The following is a 19,598-nucleotide window of genomic DNA, read 5'->3' on the forward strand; positions in this document are numbered from 1 at the left end:
ATGAAATACAGATGTAAACCCTCCTAAAGAGGGAGTCACACACATATGGGAACTTCAGGTTTTAGCTTTTCGCTCTGTAAGCTTGCCAAAATCTACAGGATATTTGTCTGTTGAGTGGACAGTGACAGCCCTTAATATCTGAACATATTATTTTTGCCTATGGACACTGGATTCACCCTATGTGGTAGGTACATATACCACCTATGTGGATGGTATGGGATGCATCGAAACAGAATTCTAAAAACATGACAATCTCTTTGATTTTAGCAGCAGGCTGATGTGTTGCTCCAGCGACTCTTTTTACTCTCTTCTTCAGTTTCCCACTCAATAGCACACAAACAACAGCAGTCAGGATGGCCGAGCGGTCTAAGGCGCTGCGTTCAGGTCGCAGTCTCCCCTGGAGGCGTGGGTTCGAATCCCACTCCTGACAGCTCCCTCATGACAGGCGGGTCCTGTTTAACCAGCCTGATCTTCGTGGGTGAGGGAAAGGCTGTGGATCCCCTGGACCGCAGCAATGCTTTTGGTGCCATTTCCCACAGCATTCTCCTTGGGAAGCTGGCAGCTCATGGCTTGGACGGGTGTACTCTTCGCTGGGTGAAAAACTGGCTGGGTGGCTGAGCCCAGAGACTAGTGGTGAATGGAGTTAAGTCCAGTTGGTGGCTGGCTGCAAGCCGTGTTCCCCAGGGCTCTGGTTTAGACCCAGGCTTGTTCAATATCTTTATCAATGATCTGGATGAGGGGATTGAGTGCACCCTCAGTAAGTTTGCAGATGACACCAAACTGGGTGGGAGTGTCGATCTGCTGGAGGGTAGGATGGCCCTGCAGAGGGACCTGGACAGGCTGGACCGATGGGCCAAGGCCAGCTGTATGAGGTTCAACAAGGCCAAGTGCCGGGTCCTGCACTTCAGTCACAACAACCCCATGCAGCGCTACAGGCTTGGGGAAGAGTGGCTGGAAAGCTGCCTGGCAAAAAAGGACCTGGGGGTGCTGGTCGACTGAACATGAGCCAGCAGTGTGCCCAGGTGGCCAAGAAGGCCAACAGCATCCTGGCTTGGATCAGGAATAGTGTGGCCAGCAGGAGCAGGGAGGTGATTGTGCCCCGGTACTTGGCATTGGTGAGGCCACACCTGGAATACTGTGTCCAGTTTTGGACCCCTCAGTACAAGAAAGATATTGAGGTGCTGGAGCGTGTTCAGAGAAGGGCAACAAAGCTGGTGAAGGGTCTGGAGCACAGGCCTTATGAGGAGCGGCTGAGGGAACTGGGGTTGTTTAGCCTGGAGGAGGCTGAGGGGAGACCTTATCGCTCTCTACAACTCCCTGAAAGGTCTCTTCTCCCACGTAGTTAGTGATAGGATGAGAGGAAATGGGCTCAAGCTGTGCCAGGGGAGGTTTAGATTGGATATTAGAAAAAATTTCTTCACGGACAGGGTAGTCAAGCACTGGAACAGGCTGCGCAGAGAGGAGGTGAAGTCACCATCCCTGGAAGTGTTCAAAAAACGGGTAGATGTGGCACTCTGGGACATGGTTTAGTGGGCATGGTGGTGTTGGGTTGATGGTTGGACTGATGATCTTCGAGGTCCTTTCCAACCTTAATGATTCCTAGTTTTCACTTACATTAAAAAATAATCCAGCCACCAAGCCAGGAAACATGAAATTAATTATTACTCTACCCTTAATTGATTTAGTGGTGGACTTGGTAATGTTAGGTTAATGGTTGGACTGGATGATCTTAAAGGTCTTTTCCAACCTAAATGAATCTGTGATTCTATGAATAACTGTATTGACTTCTTTTAATAAAGCACTTTGAATGAATATTAATATACTCAAACTAATAAATTCTGTAACACAGCACTATGAATAAATTCTGTAACATAAGACTTGTAACATTTATTTATAAAGAATTCAGGGATGCCATTCATATGAATCTCAATGAAATGGTTGCACTGAGGTAAAATGCTTCACAGAAGTCTTAAAAAGCACAATGCAAAAGGTGCTTGAAAATTATTAATGCAATGAGGACAATCCCTCCTCTTAGTGCCAAAGTACACATGAACAAATTCTTCAAACACTAACAAAAATTTCTATTACTTGAAAAAAGGAAGCACAAAAAACCATGGGATTATTTGGCACTGAAATTTAATCACTTCTGTGATTAGACTTCTTTTAGGAGTCTAGTGTGCAGCCATTAATGCATTTAAACAGACCTAACCACCCCCCCAGAAAAAAAAAAAAAAAAGAAAAGAAAAAAAAAAAAAAAAGAGGGGGGAACCCAAACCAGCAAATGTAAATCTCACTGAAATTTGGAATATAGGTTACAACTGCAAATCTTTCTCCTAACGTAAAAATACCATTGGCTGTTAAAGTAACCACTTTAAATAGGTCATGGGTTACAAGTTTCATTTGAAACCAATACCTTTAGCTTGAGTCAAGGTACTTCAAAAGAAAAAGTTTTCATCTGCTAAAAACATTATCATTGTTTTCTAGAAAATAGGAGAGTACTTAATTGAACAGACCCTGCACTTCCTTTATTTGGACAATAGAGTAATTCTTCTTCTTCTTTTTGTGGTTGGTTGGCTGGTTTTGCCATTTTTAGGCAACAAACAAGAATTCTGACAGCTGAAATCAAATGCCAACTTGTATCACTCACATTATCAGGTGATTTCATCAACTGGAGAAATGAAGGGAATAAGGACCTGCAAAACCACCATTTTATTAACTGTATTGGCATAAGGAACTCAACATTAATACATAAGTTTTATCACTGGCTTTATTACTTAAGGAAAATGTGTATATGAATATATATACTTTTTTCCAAGAGGACAATAGGTGCCCCAGAAGAAAGCTCAAACCACCCTGCCTTCCTATTCTTAACTGCATGTTGGCTTAGCCAGATAGCTAGGCAGAGATCATTGCATTCAAGCACAGGATTGTGGAACAAAGAAAATTACTGCTTCTGTTCTCAGGACCTAACCCTTGTTTTAGAAGAGTGACATCATTACCAAGCACTAGTAAACTGAAATAAGACTGAGCTGATTTCCTGTTACTTTGCGCACCGCCCTTAAAGATGCATTTTATAGTCCATGTTCACAGCCTTGCAGGAAGAGGATGCTTATTTTTAGCAACATCCTTGAACGTTTCTACCAGTGAGTGGATCTATAAGCAAACAGTACAATTGCTAAAGCTCATTGATCCAACTGGTTTTTTCGTTACTGAAGAACAAACTTAGACTACAATGGTGGATTTATATAATAAAATCAAGCACCAAAGACTGAAAAGAACAATATAATCATCTTACATTCTTCTTTTATTACCATTTTAATTTAAAAAAAAAAAAAAAATCAAGGTCACAGCTTATTTTTCCAAACAGAATGATTCATACCTACAGTTATGAAAACATTACAAAATGCAGACCATGCACTTGAGTCCTGTGGTAGAGATACAGACCAGCTTCAGAAGATTTGAATTCAGAAACCTCCAGCAGCAAACCTGCCCTTTTCCTTTTCTTCCCATGCCAACAGCATCTGTTCTACCATATTATCTGCCATAAAATTCCTGACAGGAATTCCGTGCTATTTCACTGGATTTTTCTTTACCACAGTCAGATCTAAAACTAAATATTTCCTGAATCAAGACAAGGACAGAAGTTGCAGATCCTCAGGTTTGCCGTTTTAGCATCCCCGAGTACCAAAATCCACATCTCCATGGTAGCTTTCCTTGCATTAGGGAAGTATTTGGAATCCTAAGTATTCCATATTCTATAACTGCATGAACTCACTATCCTTGAGGGTGCTAAGGCCATAGAAGGCTTTAAATACATCATCATCACTTATCCTTTTGCCTCAGTCATAAACAATTCACCAGCATATCCTTTATAAGTAAGGCAAAAAGGCAGAAACAGCCCTGCTGCATTGCTTTGCTTTGATTGTGCTTGCTTGGAGCAGGAGGAAGTGCCAATGCAGGCTGCACACTGGAGACATATGGTATAGTTTGAAAGCAAGTAATTGTTGGCACCTAGGAGATGGACATCACAAAACTCGTATCATCCAGTACGGAATAAGCCCCAATCACTATCCCACTCCCATCTTCCCTGCCCTCCACAGTCCACCTTCTTCCACAAGACCACTCTAAGCTCCTAAGGCTGCTTGTCCTCTATCAGGACAGCCTGTCCTTGGTACCAATCCCAAATGCTGACCTCCTCAGGAGAAGGAATATCAGCAGATTTTCCTGCAGTGCCCACTCCAGGTATTTTGCCACCAGGAAGAGCCGCAGATCACATAGTCTCAGTCCCAGATCTCACTGAGAAGCAGCCAGACTAAGAGCAACTCCCAGCAGAAGAGGATGTCTCCCCACAGGATGCTGTGGCTATTGTGATTAATGATGGAGCAAATCCTTGCAACACTACAAAGGAATCAATCCAATCCCTCCAGAGCAGGCTACAAGGAAAGGACAGGGATATACCATTTGCATCAAACCCTTCCCACAGCAGACCCAGACCAATATTCCAATCCCAACTGCTGTTTCCCACAGTTACAGGAAAGCTCATTCCAAGTTCTCATCTCTGGGTTACTACCAAAACAGAGTGATTGTCCAGATTGAACACAGGGCACTGCCATCCTCTCCCTCTCGGTGATGAAGGATGTTAGCAGTAGTCAGTAAGTCATCTCAGTAAAGGCCCTTCTAGAAGAAGTCTTTTTTTGGTATGATCATCAAATTGAAGATTCTTACTAAAATCTCTGGTTTTGAGGTCTCAGTTAAGCTAAGTACAGATATGGGCAACAGTGCATGTCTTCAGACTACAACAGTTCCTCACTGCAAAAACATCTGAGAATCTAGCCTCACCTGTTCCCAGGCTAGCACATACAATCCGCGTGGGTCATCCAGGAGCAGGCCGATTGTTCTTCTGTTGTTTCTTCTTGTCTTGTTTGGAATATTTTGACAGATTATCTCATGGACTGCATTCAAAAGAAGGTCACAGATACCAAGAAAAGAGCAGTTCCTTGGTCATGTTTTCTAATCTGAGCTTCCAGCCCCAGAAGACCTCATGGCAGGACACTTCTCTGGCCCCAGAGGAATAGCAGGTGTCCAGGAAGCAGCGGCCCTGGCAGAGGCCAAGTAGGCTGCCACCAAGACAGTTGGCAATCTCTTCCCAGTCTCCTCCCCACACACAGGCTGGCTGGATCCTTAACAAAATTGTAAAAATAAATCTTAAAAAATTGTTTGTTTCAATCATTTGTTGGGAGCCTTTTTTGCTCTTACTTGTCTCCCAAACAGCAAGATTTTTGCCAAGAAAGCAGCCCACACAGAAGGGTTGATACAGAAATCCAGGCTGCTAGACAGGAGAGATATTGTGGAGGAACACTTTACCTCCATAGATAAAAGGCTGGCAGCAGTAAGAAGAAATGCCCAGAAGCCCGTAGAGGTTTGGTTGTGGCTAAAAAGCAGCCTTCCAGAATACATGCCTGAGAGTTTTTCACAAAAATTTTCCTAGCCCTGTAGAACAGGGATGACTTTTATGGAGATTAAATGATCTGAATAAAAAGCAACATACTGCTTATGCCTTGTATTATACAAGCGTCCTTATAAGTGCCCTTATACACTATGGGACATTTTGTGCATACAGCATGCTCTTGCTATGGAGAAAAAAATCAGTGCTTTAGGCAGGGAAACAGAAATGATAGAGATGAGTGCAAAGTCTAGCTGTGCTAGAAGGGAAGCAGGGATGTTTGAAGAAAGCCAGCCTGGGACAAGGCTGAGCCTGCTGACCCCTTCCCTACCAAACAATTCACTGGGATATGCCACAGCTCACAGCAATCTGTTCCCTGCACAGTGATTTCAAGCACTTTGCACTGCTGGCATAAAGGCTGTCCCACAGCATCCTTCTCCTTAGTGAGATGACAGAAAACACACTGCATGACAACACTGAGGAGTTAGGACCCTCTCAAAGCCAGTGAATGAGCCTCTTGGTTTCCCGCTAGAGCTGAATGGTAATGAAGAGCATGGATTCATATACTGGAACCGTAAAGGATGAAGGTTTTCTTTGAGGAGAAGAAATGCATCTTCAGTGGAAAATAGCTGAGGTATAGAAGCCAAGTTGAGATGTAAGCTGTTGCTGCAGAGGCTCACAGAAACCACTCATCTTCCATTGTTCACAAGGCCTATAAAATGACAGAATGATAATTATTAGTTAACAGAGTTGCAATTGTATTATGAAAGCTGCATACAGGAATGTGTGCTCCATTTCAGTTGGGAGATCTCTGATAACACCACCAGTACTGATTAACCTCAGGTATGCAACTGTTATGGACCAAACTACACTGAAAGTGAAACGTGGCATCACAAGCTTAGGCCACCAGCAGATGGTCATCTTACCTTGAACTGATTCCTCACTGACCAGTGCAAGTGAAGGATTTCCAAGATCCAGAGGGCAACAGCAAGGCGCTCTCTGCTCTCAGCAGAAGTAAGAGCACTGGGCATGGTAACTGTAGACAGGTTGCTGCTTGCTTCTATACCAGTGATGCACAGAGGCTGAGCATCTGTGCATAGGCTCTTACATAGAGTGAATAGCATAAGGTGTGTCTACATTAGATTTAGTTTTGATCAGGAATGTGCTTCCAAATCAAATTTCCCAGTCACCTTCACTGGTTCTCACTGTGGACAAGTCCTGCAACATCTGATCCAGGAGTCCACCTACCACGTTCCAGCTGCTAAGGGGCACTTGGTCCAAAATAGCAAATTACAGCTGGTTCAGAGTAAAATCCCCCAAAATGCACACAGCATGGCCATTGCATCCTCAGCAACAGGCACTTTGCTTCAACAAATCTGCTTCTCTTGGTCTGCACTGCTTGCTAACAGGTATAGCCAAGGTGAGTGTGAGACAAGTGATCCACGAGCACGGGGAATGCTAGAGACACATTCCAGAAAAAACAACAGTTTGTGCTGCAGTTGAACCATGGTACAGCCACTGCAGAGAACAGGAAGACAGAACAGTATAGTCACAAGCCAGTCTGCAACATCTGGGAGAAGGACTTAGATGCACTCCATAATGCCTGTTAAAGTTAGCATAGACACAACCTTCCTCAGCTTCTTTCTATACTCAAGGTGTGTTTGCGGTGTTCTGTTTTTCTTTAATGGCTATAAAAAGCACTCAGGCTGGAACAGGTCCAGCAATTGCAGTTTCAGCTACAAACTGGTTTTAGTATCAGTTTTTATGAATCCTTGAAAAGAGGTTCAGCTTTACTTTAATAGGATTGCTGACAGATCATATTGCAAACAGTACATAACATTTACGATCATACAACTGGATTTGAGAAGCACACAAAATGTGAAGAGAAGCTATGGAATATATTTTCAAGAAGTTAATCCCACTCTGAAGTCAGCTACTTTATATGGCAGAGAAAACATGATCAAACAGACTAATCTAAGATAAAATTCAGGTAAACATGCTTTCTAAAAGCATAAATTTGCCAAGAAAAAGGTTATGTACCTAATTTCTAACGTAGTGGTTTACCCTGTCTCTTTGGAAAGTTTAGACTACTTTTCTAACCTATGCCTTTTTAAAGAAAGGCTCAGCACCTTTCCAGGCCATAAGGATAATTAAGTACTAAATAAATTGTCTGTATTGCATGACTGCAGCGCAGAGAACCAGATCCCAGAAATAGCTGAGGGGTAATAGCGCAGTTTTAAAGACATGCGAAAGAGTAAGGCTGAATACGATTATCTCATATTCGCTTGTTCTGCCACAGACTTCACATACAACTTAGAGCAAGAAATTTATTATAATGAATTAGATATGCCAGGAAATGGTCTTTGAGAGATGCTACTGAAGTCAGTTTTGGCCTTTGTTTTCAGTAATAGGGTAATACCCCATGTCATTTCTATTAGTGGAAAAGAACTTCCAGTTTGTTCTTACAGAAAACATCTTAAATACAAACCAGCACATTACAATGTGCAAAGGATCTGTTTTACAGGTACAAGAACCACCCTTGCCTGTACTGTACATGGTATTGTTTATATACTCACACATAATAAATAAAAAGCAATTGAATTCAGAATAAAAGTGGCATTTTAAAGTATACAGTAGAACTATTTAGATTCATTAAAACATTAATACAGGAAGTCTTGTTGCTAGTTATTATATGATGCTATTGTTTATGACAGTATTTGGATCTAATAGCATCAGACTAAACAGAGACCATCTTAAATGCCTGCTGGATACCAAATGTCTTGCTAAAAAGTACTGCTACTAAACCATTACGGGTCAGACAACATCCATTAAAAGTACTGCCATGTTAGAAGGTGATTGTTCACCTGACTTACTAACCTGCATGGGGCTTTCTGGTCATCAAAGGTAAGTAAGCATTATGGTAGCCGGTCATTCTCTAACCTTAGGGGAAGCAAAGTTCAGTCATGTGGGACAGACAATGTTGAACACGAAACTCCTGTCTACGTTGGCAGAAAAGCAACAAGCAGCACTGTCAGGTACATTTTACTGTTGTATTCTAGTACCAGTACTTGCTGTTGTATTCTAGTACTCTTTTGCTAGAGTCTTGATAGAAATTTCCTACCTCTGATGCTGGTTTTTGAGGGATGAAGTGTGATAAGTGTCCTGATGTTTGTGGTTTTTTTTTCTAAAGACGAGGCTAACCTCTCAATCTTATTTACTGCAGTAAAATCCTATCTGACCAGTAAATCAGGACGTCATCTGCACATGCTGCAGACTCCTTTGGCTGTGATTCACTTTGTGGAATGAATTATGTGTCCCAATTGACTGGGGAATTGAATCTTACCCATGTCTTATTTCCATGAAATGCTATTCGAGATAGTTCACCTCAAACAATCACCTATGGAAACAAAGCCAAAAGGATTTTGCATTCTTAGTTTCAGCAGGTAATTTGTCTAGGGAATGAGGCAACTTCCAATTCAGGATGAGTTTGTTCACTTTAAATGGGAAAGATGTAGAAAGTCTGGTTTTGGCAGTCCTCTAAATCCTCTTGTACTATCACTGCTTCATCCCTAATTCAGCATGGTTTCATACTTAGCACTCCGCTGCCTTGGATCAGACTGACCAGCTGTGACTACTGCCATTAAAACGGCAGCTAGTCAGGAGTTCTCTTTTTCCATCAGCATGGTAACATTGACTGAGAACTTCATTTTTAGAAGTACCAACCTCAGTAAAGCCACACATGTTGATAGTTGACACAGTCGATAGTCATGCACAAAGCACTTAAAAACACAACACAGCAAGTGCTCAGAAACACATGCCAAAACCTCCTTTGATCATGTGTAGGGCATGGAGTTCAGGAGTTGCACGGAAGACAGGCAGAGGCTGGGTGTATGTCCATATGATCATCATATGGAGACTGTTACAGAAGAGACATCTACCCGTAAGGATTATATATTGCTTTAAAATGGCTTATTCTTTATCTTTCCATGTTGTGCAGATCTGACAGTCTCTTTCCATCTGCTTCCTCTCCAGAACACTAAAAATAGCATTCACAATGGAGACGTTAAAGTCTTATTTTTCAGCTATAACAAATCCCACAGCCACTGGCATCCCCAGCTGCTTCCTCTTCCCCAAGATCCATTCACTGCCTTTCCTGTTACCTCCCTCTGCTAATAAAAATCCCCCTAAATCAATGCATTACTTGGCATTTATAGTGGCCGTAGATAAATAACTAGAGGTGAAAAAAACCCTGTAAGTAAGTAGAAAGGTACACTGGCTCACAGCTTCATTAAACTACTCAGCTTTCACCAAAGTCTGTTTCATGAGCTAATGGCCCAACTTAGGCTACAGAGAGATTTCAGGCAGCCTACACTAAAAAGTAATTTGGAAAAGCACTCAAACCTTCAAGTGGAGTCCCAAAAGAGAAAAAGAAAACGCGCATGACATTTCTAAACTGGAGGAAACATTTAATCATTGTGGTCCACAATAATCATTGTAACACCAAGACTGTAAGTACCTGTGGTTTTTTTTTCCCCTCCGTATCTTTAGCACAGCTGTAGTGCTACAGAACATGGGAAAGAGAGCAACAACAGAGAATAATAATAAAAAAAAAACCCACCCCTCAGAAGTTAAAAAAGCCCCATGAAATATTTAAACCCATAATAGGGCAATGAGAACAGAGCAGTAGAAGGATGGTTATTTGAGGCATTTTCCATATATTGCATAAGATCATGGCTCTGAAAGAGAGGCAGAGTTATGATGGAACACTGCAAGAAAGACAGTATGAAATTTTTTCAAAGCATTACAAACGACCAACACCACCAAACTAACCACCTGCCTCTCGAGCTGAAGAGCATCCAATGAGCAGCAGCCAGCTGAGATCTAAAGCAAAGATCCATTGAGCAAAACTATTCAAATATCCCACAGAAGTATTGAGTTCTGTAATTTGGCTCTTACTCCTCCATTATCTACAGCTTTTAGCATTAGAAGCAAATTCATCTTTGTGACTCAAAACACCTTTTGATCATGCTGTTTCATGATTATTGTGCTCTATGTCATGCCCTCCATGTTGTTTGACAGCAATTAAAAAAAAAATCAGATTTTACAGATTAATAGATACAGGAACATAAATGATGGTAGCCTTTCACCATATGTCTCATGTCATCTCTCTTTCAAAGTATTCAGTGCAGAAACAGAATGCAGCACCACTGGCCACCTACTTCAAACACAGGTGAAGAGCTGTGCCGATACAATGCCTAACAAAGTACCTTATTTTGGTAAAATGAAAAGCTGTAAGCATCATTTTGCTGTGCTTAAAGAGAGAAGCCTGCATAGACACAGTAACTCCACTCTTTTGCTTTCCAGAATACAGCTCATAAGAAAGATCTGCCTTAAAAGTCCAGCTTGTACCTCCTGGGACACTACCCACCTAAGAACATAAAAGTCCCCTAAGGAGTTAAGATGAGTTGAAGCAAAGAAGAAAATTGACTTCCTAGGGATCTCTTTCTTGACCCAACAGTCAAAGATTAACGGCTTTAGAGCAGAACTTTGGTTGGCAATGAGGCAAAGAAATGCTTTAGCAGTAGCCTTTAGCCAAAAAGCAAATCAGGCAAGGGACAAATACCTCGCAAGGAAGCTGCATGCCTTCATTCAGAAATTTCAAGTGTCTGCTGTCCAGTTAAACTCCTGCAGTCCTGTTTCACAAGGGGATCAACTGCACCCTCAGTAAGTTTGAAGACGACTCCACACTGGGTGGGAATGTTGATCTGCCTGAAGGTAGAAAGGCTCTGCAGAGGGATCTGGACAGGCTGCACCAATGGGCCCAGGCCAACTGTATGAGGTTCAACAAGGCCAAGTGCCAGGTCCTGCACTTTGGTCACAACAACCCCACACAACGCTACAGGCTTGGGGAAGAGTGGCTGGAAAGCTGCCTGGCAAAAAAGGACCTGGGGGTGCTGGTCGACTGAACATGAGCCAGCAGTGTGCCCAGGTGGCCAAGAAGGCCAACAGCATCCTGGCTTGGATCAGGAATAGTGTGGCCAGCAGGAGCAAGGAGGTGATTGTGCCCCTGTACTTGGCGCTGGTGAGGCTGCACCCGGAATACTGTGTCCAGTTTTGGGCCCCCCAATACAAGAAAGACATTGAGGTGCTGGAGCGTGTCCAGAGAAGGGCAACGAAGCTGGTGAAGGGTCTGGAGCACAGGGCTTATGAGGAGCCGCTGAGGGAACTGGGGTTGTTTAGCCTGGAGAAGAGGAGGCTGAGGGGAGACCTTATCACTCTCTACAACTCCCTGAAAAGAGGTTGTAGTGAGGTGGGTGTTGGTCTCTTCTCCCATGTGGTTAGCAACAGGACGAGAGGAAATGGGCTCAAGCTGTGCCAGGGGAGGTTTAGATTGGATATTAGGAAAAATTTCTTCACGGACAGGGTTGTCAAGTACTGGAACAGGCTGCCCAGGGAAGTGGAGGTATTTAAAAGAGGTGTAGATGTTGTTCTTGGGGACATGGTTTAGTGGTGGACCTGGCAGTACTAGGTTAATGGTTGGACTTGATGGTCTTAAAGGTCCTTTCCAACCTAAACGATTCTATTCTATTCATTGATGGCCTTTCCTCAATATGCTACCTGAATTCTTGCAGAGTGAACACACTATTCTGATTTTCTGGTCTAATAACTGTCTTTCCCTGGTCTAATAACATCACAACTTAATGGAAATCATCCATTAATTATTCCAGTTTGACCAGAAACAGCATGGAAGCAGAAAGGGGTTTTGGTATTTCAGCCTATGATAATGTATTTTTCTGTATTTAAAAAAAATGCAGATTGAAAGAAAGTGTATTAAATTGTTTAGTAATCTACAATCCTCTGAAGTAATATTTAAGCTTTGGGAATGGAAAATTTTGAAGCTTGTTGAGATTATTCAAACTGATATTTTTTGGTAAAACACTAATTTTGTATTCTTTCCCCATCCATCCTACCAAAAGGAAAATTTTAAAATAAAGCTTTCCACTTTTAAACCCTTTTCACTTATAAATAGCTTTGCAATTCAACACTCACAAGGAGAAACGGAAACTGACACAGGAAAGAATTACAAGAATGAAGGACTGAAAAAACATGCATCATACAGAAGGTCTCATCAGGCTGAATCCATCCAGCTCAACAAAGAAACAGCTAAAGGATGACTGGATCAGTCTTAAGTGAGCTCTGTAAGTTTTTCCTGTTTGCTGGTAGTTCAAGAAAAAAATGATGTTAATTTCAAATTGAATTAGACATTGTAAACTATTGTAAATAAGACGGTATCTGGAAAAAGGTCTAAAAGGATGATTTTGTTACCATTCAAGGGTAAAGAGGAGGGACATAGTTGTAGTCTCACACAACATAATACAGCTGGCTAGGGTACTCCTTCAGGATACAGGCAAATGAGTTCAGCATCTACTTTGGTTGACCGCAAGGATCTGAGTAAAGGTCTAACTCTCAGATCTTCTATTGAACTTATTTTACTTTGTACAAGATTCACACATTTATTGCAAAAGTATGAATGATTAGGATTGGTAACTGATACATACAGATTCTAGCCCTTGCAGAAATGAGAAGTCAGTATTTTGTAAAGTTAAATAAATTTAACAGGACAAGGTAAAAATAACCGTTTCAGAGTATTTACTGGCCCCTTTGTCAGGGCACTTTTCTCAGATTTGAGCAGGCCAAATGTATTTAAAAAAATCAGACTGAGTTTGAACCTTAGCCTCCCAGTTGCCAGCTGAATAGCCTTGCAACTAGATTACAGAAAATACTCCTAGTGCCATCATCCCCTCAGTTCTGTATATAGTATGACAATAAGAAGTGCTATCTCCAAAAACCTGGCATAGATGTACTTCATAAATGAGTTTCTGAAATGCTGACATAATGTGACTGTATGTGTAAGTGTTATTGGAAGAATGCAAGCCTTGGTTACCATAATTTTAATTTTGCAAATTATTTCCTTAGTGATCATGTCTTCCTTACTTCTCAGATGTACAAGTTTTATTGTGTTTTAAAAAAACTGAACTACATTGCATTTGTCAAAGGCTAAGAACACATACTCATTACCACATGGCCAGCTGATAGGCAATCACGTGACAAACTGTTTTAACTCACTTAAGATGCTGAACATTAAAGTGAGGCAAATAATCCCATTTCTAACAGAATTGCGCATTGCTTTCTGAAGATCTCTTTAAAGTGATGAAACAGCTAACTTCTTTTAAAGCTTTCACTGAAAGTCAATTTATGTAAACAACCCTTCTATGGCAGTCATCACAGTTTGGCCTCAAAGGACCTTAATACTTGTGCTCTGGTAGTTTAGGGTCCTGTATTATTGATACTATTTTAATATTTCTTTCCTCTTCATCAAGGATGTCAACTGTCAATGTACAGGATTAAAACACTAGAGCTATCAGGAAGCACTATCAGTTCTTCGCTGCATTTCCATAGAAGATACAAATGCTTCACCCTGCCTCTCTTACAGCCTATGGAAGTGCTGGTCTCAGGAAGGCTCACGCAGAGCACTTGGAATGTTCCATTCATCCTCCTTTCACAGGTTTACTGGGGAAAAAATGAAGTGAAATGTAATAGCTTGTCCCTATCTCTGCACTTTAATATTTAAAACACTGTAAAACTCATTTAACAGCCTTGGGATTTATCTTTAAGATCATCTTTGAGACTCTACAACAATAAAAATTCTGGTTTTGAAGAAAAAATTCATTCAAGACTAGCAAACTATTACACTGCAGCTATATTAGCATTTTATTCTTTCTGGCATGGCTTTTAACTACCGGAAGATAGATCTTCAAGGGCTGAGAATCTGGATAGGACAAGATGTTTCAAGATTAAGTGTACAATATACCGACAACTTGCTCCTAGCAGCATCCAAATACATCATCTCTTCTTGCAAAATTGCATTAAACCCTGAGAGCATTCAAATACAAACTTAATAGACATCAGAAGAGCAGCTCCATCTCTATTCACTCCTCTGGGGAGTGCTCCCCCTCTCCTCTCCAGGAGAATCAGGGTGCCTCCTGTCTATTTCTTCTGCCAAGTAGCTCACAACCCTTTTCCTCAATATTTGTAAGATAGGCTGCCTGAGCTTTTAATATGCAAACATCTAACAGCCTCACCTGGGAAAGGGGTAAGTAGCTGAGCAACTGCACATGCCTCAACTGCACATGCCTCACTGTATCTCCCCACAATTAGAGCTCCAGACAACAAAAACATACAAGAACATACCAAAAAACAACTTTACGCCACATCACTCTCCCATTGTTGCTTTCTTCAAATGTTGGGCACAGCTGTGAAGTTCATCATGGAGTATTTTCTTTAAAGCTTTCCCAGAACATCAGTCTCCTATGTCTGACTGACTACAAACATCTTGAAAATGTTCTTTTTGTCTCAGTAGATGATATAGTTTATGACTTTCTTCCATCCCTTAAAATAGAGTCAGAAGGCCAAAGACTGAGAATTTTATAATGAATTAAGTTATAAGTAGAAAAACAAGGCAAACTAATGACATTTAATCCAAACCAACATAACTTGGCTATGAAAGATACTAGCAGAACCTATAAGCAACAACTTCAGAATTTGATCAAATGTACTCAAATCGCCATGTGCAGTACCTAACAAACTAGACTTTTTTTTACAATACCATTTCTAGAAATATGAAGGATTAAAACCATATTTTTGTTAAAGATTAAAAATAGTAGAAAGATTGCCATTAGAAACTGGATGTGATGAACTATCCTTGCTGACTTACAGGTATCTTAAGACATAATACACAGGGCAAAATCAAATCAAATATGTTTGCTACAATAAAGCTGCTGAATGTAATTTGGATATGCTTTTTCTGGTTGCTGGTGTTTAGTTTTATATGCTCAATTATGCAGTTGATAACTTCTGATTTTTATTTATTTTAATAAATCCAACAATAGTTCTTATTAAAGAAATACAAGTTTTGGCAATTTACACCAAGTGAAAGCTAATACTATTCTCACTGGAAAATTATCTTTGTTTTAATAACAAAGCTCTCGATGAAAGTTAGACAAAGTATTTTAAGTTTGTGATTTACAGAATCAAAACAGGAATAGCTGCATCTTTGTTTTAATCTACCAAAAAAATCCTGGCATACAGGACAAGTATTAGCTTTTTTCAATCAAAACTATGTAATATTCTCAGGATGACTGTCATGGTTTAGCCCCAGCCAGCAACTAAGCACCACGCAGCCGCTCGCTCACTCCCCCTACCCCGATGGGATTGGGGAGAGAATTGGAGGAGTAAGAGTGAGAAACACTCCTGGGTTGAGAGAAGAACAGTTTAATAATTGAAATAAAGTAAAATAGTAATGATAATAATAACAATATAATAATGATAATAATAATATACAAAGCAAGTGATGCACAATGCAATTGCTCACCACCCGCCAACTGATATCCAGACAGTTCCGGAGCAGCGATTGCTGCTCCCCAGCCAACCCACCCCCAGTTTCTATACTGAGCATGATGCCATATGGTATGGAATAGCCCTTTGGCCAGTTTGGGTCAGCTGTCCTGGCTGTGCCCCCTCCCAGCTTCTTGTGCCCCTGGCAGAGCATGGGAAGCTGAAAAGTCCTTGACTAGCATAAGCAGTACTCAGCAACAACTAAAACATCAGTGTGTTATCAACATTCTTCTCCTACTAAATCCAAAACACAGCACTATGCCTGCTGCTAGGAAGAAAATTAACTCTATCCCAGCTGAAACCAGGACAATGACTTAGTTTCATAGGATTTTTAGAGTAAATTTTGCAGGGGTTTTTATCACATTGTAAGAGAATCACTACATTGGAACAAAGAGTGAGAATTTGTGACTATACCTCAGCATATTTTTTTCCAGAGTAAGACATTATGGTTCCTGAGGTAAATTGTTACACCTTTGAGCTTATGTGCGAAACTGATGAATTATTCATTGGTTTTAGTTTAGATGACTACTACTTTATTTTGACAAATGGCCAAACCCTTCTGGGTGTATCTTGGTATCTATTTGAAATGTGTTTCCTACTCACCCATTTGTACTGTACAGTCTCAAAGGACATTCCGATTTTGTAGAAATGAGGACACTTATGTGTAAGAGGTATTTGAGACGTGCTCTGTGTCATACTGTAAGGACTTCTGACAGGACTGTGTATCACTCTGGAACTATGAACTATGTAGCTGAAAAGCTTCACCTGCTCAAGTTCCTGGTTTCCTAGACTTCTCTTCATGCTTTTCACTATAAACACATCGAGCTTGAAGTACACTTATTTATTCTCTAATCAGTCTGCATATTCTTACATTACTGTAATAATAATAATCATCTTACATTACATACAGAGATCTGTATGTTCTTTATCTGCAAAAAAAATTAAAGATCAGCGTATTCCGCAGGATTCAAGGTACCCATTCCTTAGTTGTCTACACAATAGCACAACCTGTGAGCAGGAAAGCACAGTGACAACACCTCTTCCCAAACTTCTCTATTAGCGGAAGGACAGAAAAGGAGGGACAATAAAGTTAGCTGGGAATAGCCAGTTATGTGAAGCTGCAGTGACTTCTGCTGACAGCATATTTGGTCTTAAACATCTTTTGTTCCATTGCAATTAAAAACAGAGTCAAATTTCAGATAGCACATTCTGATTGGTACATCATTGCAAACATACATCTTTCTTCTGTGACAGCTGCTCTGAAATTCCTTTCAGAATTGAGGCATTGCACTACAGAAATATAGTCCTACTATAGAACTAAATTTCTACACTGTGGGCTCAACTCTTTCCCTTCTTAAAATCCAGAAGGGAGTATGACCAAAAATGGTATAGCATTACACTAGCCCATATGCATCTCAACCCATTGACTGCACTTTAAAAAAATAATCTGAATTATGCCTTAGTCCAAGCCATTTATTATTAAAATAAAACTGCTCAATAACTCTGATCTCTGCTGTGTCAGGTAACAGTCATAAAGCCTTCCTACGACCACAAAAAAGAAACCACATGCAGAGCAAACCAACCAGAAACGCCTTATCTGGAACCATGACCAACTCTGAAAAGCACTGCTCCTAAATATGCTATGGATAAAAAGCTTGATAACTGCATTTTAACTCAGCCATTTTTAAATATAGCATATTTTCATGACTTGGAAACATAACTGATTGAAATTCTTCTCATAGCTTCCTCTGTGTCAAGGCAGCTTCTTCGCAAGAACTCCAAAGACAGAGCTGGAAATGGTTTTCTTGCACCTATACAAGTGAAATTTTAATATTCCTGTTCTTCACAGTCCAAAACCCCTAAATTTTTGCAAAAACTACAGGCACTGATAGAGCTAATGACTGGTAATTAAGTTACTCTCTCACTAGTCTCATTTTCCTCATTCATAGCCTATGAGTGCACTCTCTCACAGGCTATGAATTATTCCAGGATGAGCTGCTTTCAGCCTCTTGTTGCACCTTCTACAGTTTCTTCAAAATTAAATAGTCAAGGATTTGAAGTTTACAACCCTGGCATTACTCTTTGACCTGCAGGCTCTTAGTTATTAATATGAAGTATAACAACTTCAAGAGACATCCACACAGTAGGATAGCCAGTATCTTGGTAGGGTTTCCTTTTTGCTTGATTTGGAACAGAAACTTACCCTTTCATTTTCCCCAATTCTAAACACATACTAGCCATCATGCTGTTCAGCATGCTGCAGATTGATCTCTTTTGCTCCCTAAGGTTTTACGTAGAATTTAAATCATGAAGCTGCTAATTGTGTACATGGAAACAGAAATTGCAATCTAGCAAATGCTACGCTGTTCCCATGCTGTGATCCTGGACCCTGTTTTAGTTACCAAGTTACTACATTTAACATCAAACTTCCTCCAAATTCAATAGGTAGCATCATGAAGCCAAATACCAAATTTTCCAAACCACACTTCCTCCCAGTTAAGCCCCTTAAAAATAACTGCATGTTTAAGGATAGCTACATTTTACTGAGAGACTTCAACCACAGACAATATGCTCACAAGACCACAGGGGCTGAAGAAGCCTCTATAAGGTTTTAATTCCCTACATATACTAAATGTAGAATATTTTAAATAGTCTGAAGGAATATGTAAACTAGTAGAGGAGCTTCCTTGTGTAAGGCTAGAAAAAGCAGTCTGCCTGGATACTTTGCATGAAGAAACGAGAGGAATGGAGAACTGGAAGAGAACGGAGGCTCAGACTGCTGACAGACAAGACTGTCCTTCTCAGACAGCTGCAGACCTGAAGGATTTCCTCCATTTCTCTGACTGAGAAGCAACCTCCTGACAGAACAGAGATGGAGTGAAGCCTTATCACAACTGCAGTGAAAACTAAGTGTGGCTCCCACTATTCAACGTAAATCCTCTTGTAGCTTTTCCTAAAGCAGTGGCCTAGGTTGACAACTTTCATCTCAGGACAAAGATTGATCAACCAGTATAGAGCATCGATAAGGAAACATACCTGCTGTCCACTCATCAAGTCAGAGAAGACAAGCTCATCTGCAAGCAGAAGTATTTCACAATTTTGTTCTGTGTTAAGATGTAAATACTTCAGAAAAGAAATTCCAGAAATTCTCCAATTGAAGGTGTTAGGAACAATGGTAAAGGAAAAATATTTAGGAATCAACCAATAATCATCAATTTATGCCCATTTTCATTTTACTGTTTCTTGCATAAAGTTTTTTAATTTAGTCTTGACTTCATATCTTCTCACTTTTACTACCTAGTTAACTCCACAGAATGAATGCAAAAAGATTTCCATCAGCACATTTAATGAAAAACATTTCTTTCAAGCAAGGCACAAAATTTAGATTTATTTATGTAATTTGATTAATCCCAATTTTTGTTTTACATTAAGTACAAAAACTAACTTGAATGTAGGTGTAAATACAATTTCCACAAAGTAGTTCAATGAGATTTAAAATCAGTTATGTATCCAGAACTGTAAAGCACAATTAAAAGCAGCCCAGGATATGCAGATTGCTTACCATAACTGCTGAAAGAGCTCATAATGTATGAATATATTTAACAACCTCCAGTAGTAAGTTATCGCCTTTCTAATCTTTCATTTGAAACGCATTTAGCAATTCTGTACCTAACAAAGGAAGCATTAATGAACAAAAAGT

At 40.4% G+C, this 19,598-nt stretch overlaps 1 non-coding gene across 1 annotated transcript; it reads left to right on the forward strand.

Moving 5' to 3' along the window:
- The first annotated feature begins 347 nt into the window (after nt 1-347).
- Nucleotides 348-430, forward strand: TRNAL-CAG (transfer RNA leucine (anticodon CAG)). The gene has a single exon. It is a non-coding gene; the product is annotated as a tRNA-Leu (tRNA).
- Nucleotides 431-19,598: the final 19,168 nt, after the last annotated feature.

This window comes from Pelecanus crispus, chromosome 1, assembly GCF_030463565.1.
Source record: "Pelecanus crispus isolate bPelCri1 chromosome 1, bPelCri1.pri, whole genome shotgun sequence".
In the NCBI taxonomy this organism is placed as follows: domain Eukaryota; kingdom Metazoa; phylum Chordata; class Aves; order Pelecaniformes; family Pelecanidae; genus Pelecanus; species Pelecanus crispus.